The 6571-nt window shown below is 33.4% G+C and overlaps 2 non-coding genes across 2 annotated transcripts; both read left to right on the top strand.

Moving 5' to 3' along the window:
• The first annotated feature begins 11 nt into the window (after positions 1 to 11).
• Positions 12 to 130, top strand: LOC134702481 (5S ribosomal RNA). Its single transcript, XR_010104427.1, has one exon. It is a non-coding gene; the product is annotated as a 5S ribosomal RNA (ribosomal RNA).
• Positions 131 to 801: 671 nt separating this feature from the next.
• LOC134702601 (5S ribosomal RNA) lies at positions 802 to 920 on the top strand. The gene has a single exon (XR_010104445.1). It is a non-coding gene; the product is annotated as a 5S ribosomal RNA (ribosomal RNA).
• The last annotated feature ends 5651 nt before the right edge of the window (positions 921 to 6571 follow it).

The following is a 6571-nucleotide window of genomic DNA, read 5'->3' on the forward strand; positions in this document are numbered from 1 at the left end:
AACACTTCTGTGTCTACGACCATATCACGTTGAAAACACCGGTTCTCGTCCGATCACCGAAGTTAAGCAACGTCGAGCCCGGTTAGTACTTGGATGGGTGACCGCCTGGGAATACCGGGTGTTGTAGACATTTTTTTTTCTTTTCTTTTTCTTTTTTACCCTTTAATTTTCCACACCTTCAGAGAAGTGAAAAAGTTTGTAGATTTTATTACTGAAACATTAATTTTTGATAGCAAGGTTAAGAACATCAGCAACGTTGGTCAAACAAAGTTTTCTCCCCTTGCTACTGTTCTATAATCGAATGTCATAGCGACGGCTTCTGAAACTGAGGCTATACGTTGGATTTCACACGGCAAGTCGGGTAAGTGAATTTTTGTCTCTTCCCTCAATTTGTCTCTTTTCAAGACTGTCCTGCCGAGTTTGCCGTTTTTTGCACGTCTCTGTATTTGATTCACAGCTAGCTGCGTTTTATATCATGAAATAAGACTGCCCTGTTTTTTTCCAGACGAAATTAAATACCCCGCTTTTGAAATTAATAAGGATAAAACCAAAAGTTTTGTATGCATGATTTGCCCGTGAATTTCGTTGAACACCAAATTTCTGCGGACCCATCCCGCTGTGCGATTTATAATATGTATTTCTTTTTTCTTCTTTTTTTCTTCATTTCAGTGAAACATTTTGCTTGTTTTATATATATCGGAAACTTTTTTTTAATTTGATACACATTTTGGTAAAGAAATGCTTTATAGTCGACTTCCGGCAGTTCCTAACTTTATATACAGAAAATTTTAACACTTCTGTGTCTACGACCATATCACGTTGAAAACACCGGTTCTCGTCCGATCACCGCAGTTAAGCAACGTCGAGCTTGGTTAGTACTTGGATGGGTGACCGCCTGGGAATACCGGGTGTTGTAGACATTTTTTTTCTTTCCTTTTTCTTTTTTACCCTTTTATTTTCCACACCTTCAGAGAAGTGAAAAAGTTTGTAGATTTTATTACTGAAACATTAATTTTTGATAGCAAGGTTAAGAACATCAGCAACGTTGGTCAAACAAAGTTTTCTCCCCTTGCTACTGTTCTATCACCCCATCCTATACTTTTTATCTTTTAATATAAGAAATATATTAGGTTTTTTAGTCTTCTTATATAACTAACAAAGTAAGACCGTGAGACCGTGCGGTCTAACAAATTTCTGATAATATCGTTAACAAAAACTTAACAGTGCGATCAACCAATCGCTAACGTTAACATATAATACCATACTGGGTGAGGGGTACAAGAAATGATTTTACCAGAAACATGTACATCCCATATCACTTTTGTCTTTTCAAACCCTTATAGATATTTTGCGAGAGTTTATAATAGCATGTTACTCTCTCCGCACGAGACCTATGTTTTATCGCCTCTATAATGACCGGACGTTGCTAATTGTGCATCTTGCACAACCAGCCGAACGCTCTGCATTGACAGTCAGTCTTTTTAGCCAAAATTTTGAGAAAATGGGTGAGGGGTACAAGAAATGATTTTACCAAAATAATGTACATTCCATATCACTTTTTTCTTTTCAAATTTCTTTGATATGTATTTTTTCAAACATTTATAACCAAGAAGTTGAAATAATATGCATTTTGTTCTTTAAACAGAGAAAAATCACAAATTTACAAAATTGACAGCATGGTAAATTTGACACAAAAAAGCATCAAAATATGATAAAACTTTCTTATATTAACACCTACCTATAGTTTTTTTAAGTTTAACTTATTCAGATTGGTCCACATTATCTTTATTGAAAGTATGAAAAAAAGTTTAATTGTGGATTTGTGATTTTTTTTCACGAAAATAGTCCAAAAACAGGTAAAAATTGATGAAAAATGGGAAAATCATCAAAATTGGGTACTTTCAAAGGGCCGTAGTAAAAAAAAAAGTGCACCACCATATGATTTTTTCTTCACCAATAATTTTTTTACAGTCATAGAAACCCAAAAATCAGGTTAAGAAAAAAAGTTTAATTCTAGAAATTTTTGGCTCCTCAGAGGTGTATATCCTAAAGCAACACTACCCGTCAAACTATGTTCCAAAGACAGGCTGATTGGATATCATTCCTTCATAAATTGAAATACTTAATACATGTACATATCAACGACTTTAATTTGATGATAAAAATAACATGATAAAATTTGCGCGTCTGATATTCAAATCTGTTTTTTTTTTTAATTTGTCATATTTTATCTGCGATGCCAGCAATTTCGTACTGTCTGTCAAAATGTTTGATTTTTACATGGAGAATTGAAGGATGACAGATGCTTTGGAATAATTATTTTTATTGTTTTCGTATATCAACGATATATAACAATTTATGTTCTTTGCATGCAGCTTTCTCTTTATTTGTCTTGTACTTTGGTCAATGTCCTTTAGGTCGTATGACTCTCTACGTGGCTGGCTATTTTTGCATCTAAATTTCTGGTTATTGGCTTTGAACGTTTCTTGTCGATGAGGGTGGGTTAAGAGGTGCGATTCGGATGACGTTTTATAGTGTTATTTTCATTTTGTATACCCTTGCATCTAGATTTTACTTAATTTCTAGTCAATCGGGAAAATGTGTATATATAGTGTTTCACCCTACTACACACACTTTTATTGTTGGTTTGTTTAGATTTTGTAAGCCAATTGTGTTTTATATTTATGATGTATGTTTTCACAATTTTGGCTGATGGATCCCACTTATTGTCACGTTAACCAATTATATATATTCGAGTTGCTAAAACAATTTTGTCAATTTAAAGGAACTTTTAACCACTGTCATGCAAGTGGGAGGTTTATCCAACCATTCTCTGCAGATAATGCCTGTACAAAGTTAGGAATATAATAGCTGTTTTTCAGTCGTTCAGTTGAAATATAGCCCATTCACGATTTCATTTTAAAATTTACCTTGGAGTTTGGTATTTTTTATTAATATATTTTTTTTATATGAAATTTGTGTAATTAATGGAGCTGGCATGTCAGTTAACTGCTAGTAGTTTGTTGTTATTTATGTATTATTGTCATTTTGTTTATTTTCTTTGGTTACATCTTCTGACATCAGACTCGGACTTCTCTTGAACTGAATTTTAATGTGCGTATTGTTATGCATTTACTTTTCTACATTGGTTAGAGGTATAGGGGGAGGGTTGAGATCTCACAAACATGTTTAACCCCGCACATTTTTGCGCCTGTCCCAAGTCAGGAGCCTCTGGCCTTTGTTAGTCTTGTATTATTTTAATTTTAGTTTCTTGTGTACAATTTGGAAATTAGTATGGCGTTCATTATCACTGAACTAGTATATATTTGTTTAGGGGCCAGCTGAAGGACGCCTCCGGGTGCGGGAATTTCTCGCTACATTGAAGACCTGTTGGTGACCTTCTGCTGTTTTTTTTTTTTTTTTTTTTGTTTTTTTTTTTTTTTGTCGGGTTGTTGTCTCTTTGACACATTCCCCATTTCCATTCTCAATTTTAGATATATATTTTTCTGCACTATGTATAATGTTATATTGTCCGTGCAAACACTCAGGTGTCACATTCTTATTTATAATATAAAAAAGAAGATGTAGTATGATTGCCAATGAGACAACTCTTCACAAGAGACCAAATGACACAGAAATTAAAAACTATAGGTCACCGTACGGCCTTCAGCAATGAGCAAAGCCCATACCGCATAGTCAGCAATAGAAAGCACCGAAATGAAAAATGTAAAACAATTCAAACGAGAAAACTAACGACCTAATTTATGTACAAATAATGACCGAAAAACAAATATGTAACACAGCAACAAACGACAACCACTGAATTACAGGCTCATACAGAATGTGGCAGGGCTAAACATGTTAGCGGGCACCCAACCCTCCCCTAACTTGAGACAGTGGTGTTTCAGTATAACATAAGAACAAACTATGGCCGGCTACTTGTACATCCCAACAACAAAAAGACATTAGAGATCTGAGAGTACTTGCAGTTACTTGCAGCTAGTTCAAAGCCAATAACAACTAATAAAACAAATCATGCATCTGAGACTAAATTATCAATCAGTACACATCCAACATCCATTGGGTTTAGTGTAAAAACGTCATAAACAGTCAGAGAAAGACATGACCTTGTGCAATGCCAAAATACAGGTATCGACAGATTGTCGAGCCATGAATGTGCATATGTATATAACAATAATATTAAGTCTGCTTTTTATTTACTGATATCAAAATCAATATTAATACCAATAAAAACAATATTCAAAGATATAATTACAGTGTTGAATTGGTAACCTTTTTAAGAATAAGTTTATTTAAAGGATTGTTTATACATTTCCGGGCACGGTAATCAACATATCCGTAAAGACAAGGATGACTTGTGCTATCCCGTTTGAAATAAGTTTTCTACAGGTACAATCAAACTTCAATACCAAATCTTTATATCTATGGAGAATTTAGTAAAGGTTTAAAGTAGTTTGTGGTAACGATTTCCCTGACTTAGTAATTTACCAGTAATAAATAGATTACGTTTATTAAAATCCAAAACGTCACAACAGACACGGGTATAGCGAACGAGATGTGATATATAAACACCGTAAGATGGTGCCAAAGGAACATCACCGTCCAAAAAAGGAAAATTAACAATAGGGAACGAAAAAAATCGTCCCTTTTGTCGTAAATTTTAGTGTGAAGTTTTCCAATTAAAACTGAAATATCTAAATCTAGGAAAGGACAGTTATTACCGTTAATATTTGATTTATTTAAAGAAAGTTCCTTTGTGTAAATTTCGGCAGTATATTTAGAAAATTCTTTGATTATTTAACGATAAAATATCATCAAGATAACGGTATAAGCGGCGTTTTGCATTTGCGCCGATCTGCATTTCATTTGCGCCGATTTTTTCTTTCATTTGCGCCGATTTTTATTTTCATTTGCGCCGATTTTTTTACAGGTAAATAACAGGTAAATTACAGGTGAAATGATAGAAGAAGATGTGGTATTAGTGCCAATGAGACAACTTTCCATCCCATAATGTTATTTTCATTTATCATTAAAGACCTATTCCGTTAGCCAGTTGTACATGTGTTATGATACTCTTTGTCAATCATAACATGTATATATAACTGTTGTCTCCTGCTTAAAATAAAGAAGTAAAAATCTAAGATAAAAGCACTTTGTTTATACTAAAATGACGAATTAAAAATATATGTACAGCATTCAAATCCATAAAAACGGAATACATTTAAATAAAAAAATCTGTTCTTTCCGAGTTTGTATAGGCTACACATCTAATATATTCTTTTCTTATGATTTCGTCTCTTCTATATTTGGCGTAATTGTCGATAACGAAGACCATTTTCTTTGTCTGGTATACGTACTGGTGGGGGCATTTCTCGAGATCGCATTTTCTCACAAGGAAGCTATTAAACCAAGAGTTCCAAATGGTGAAGTTGAATTCATCCCTTCGTTAATTTTATGGACGCCATCACGAATTGGTTGACCGTTATGCCGAATGTGTACTTGTACGTTGTTTAAGAATGTATGAGATTTGTCATCAGAAGGAGCGGAGCGTCAGACAATGTCAAACATAAAGCAGTCATCGTTTTCACTTAGGGAAAGGAATGGTAACCCGAAACATTGGGATAGCCATTTACCAATTGCAATGTCACTTGATTTGTCATTATATTCCCTGCTCAGCCAATGTTAAAGTATGAACTTACCTGTAACTTACCTGTAAATCCAATTAGGAACAAATATAAAATCGGCGCAAATGAAAAAATGAAATCGGCGCAAATGAAAGAATGAAAAATTTCAAAATCGGCGCAAATGTCATACGCCCGGTATAAGTGTTGTTGAAGTTATCAATTAAACGCAATGTAGACGGGCAGAGTAAGAATTTTTTTAAAGGTCGTTCACGGCTTCAAAAATAATATTTGCAAAACACATCATTTTGAATTGTATATTATTGGTTAGAGTTTACATTGAAAAAAAAATTAATAATTCATAAAATTTATTGTCGCATTCTGAGTAAAATTCGCAGTGCAAATTTGTTACCCCTTACTTATCAGTTTACATAAGCCTTTCTTCTACATATTTTTTTACCCAGTTCCTTAATTTTAAGATAAGAATAAAAAATGATTACAAGGTGCAGTTTTATCTACTTGAAAATAAATTGCCAAATATCTTACGACATCTTTATTCCCACAATGCACAAATTCCATGGAGCACTTTTTTCTTAAACCATTTGACATTTTGTTGTTCAAAGAAATAACTATTCATTATCATTTCTTTTTATCGAAATATATTAAGTCAAGTGTGTTATGCTTTTAAAAAGTCGACAGGCCGCTGATGATGCTGTTACAATATCATTACATCAAGACGTGACAAACTGCCAATCAAATGTCCTATTGGATAAACTTTGAAAATGCAGTGATTTTTGAAACAATGCAAATGACTTTGAGGGTACACTTTAAATAAAACCCAGAAAAAAAGATGTAAAAATTTGAAAAAAAGTATATTTGTTGACTGACTTTTTGATAGCATCAGATGGACATAAATAGTTTATCTGCAA

Source organism: Mytilus trossulus, chromosome 1 (assembly GCF_036588685.1).
Source record: "Mytilus trossulus isolate FHL-02 chromosome 1, PNRI_Mtr1.1.1.hap1, whole genome shotgun sequence".
Taxonomy (NCBI): Eukaryota; Metazoa; Mollusca; class Bivalvia; order Mytilida; family Mytilidae; genus Mytilus; species Mytilus trossulus.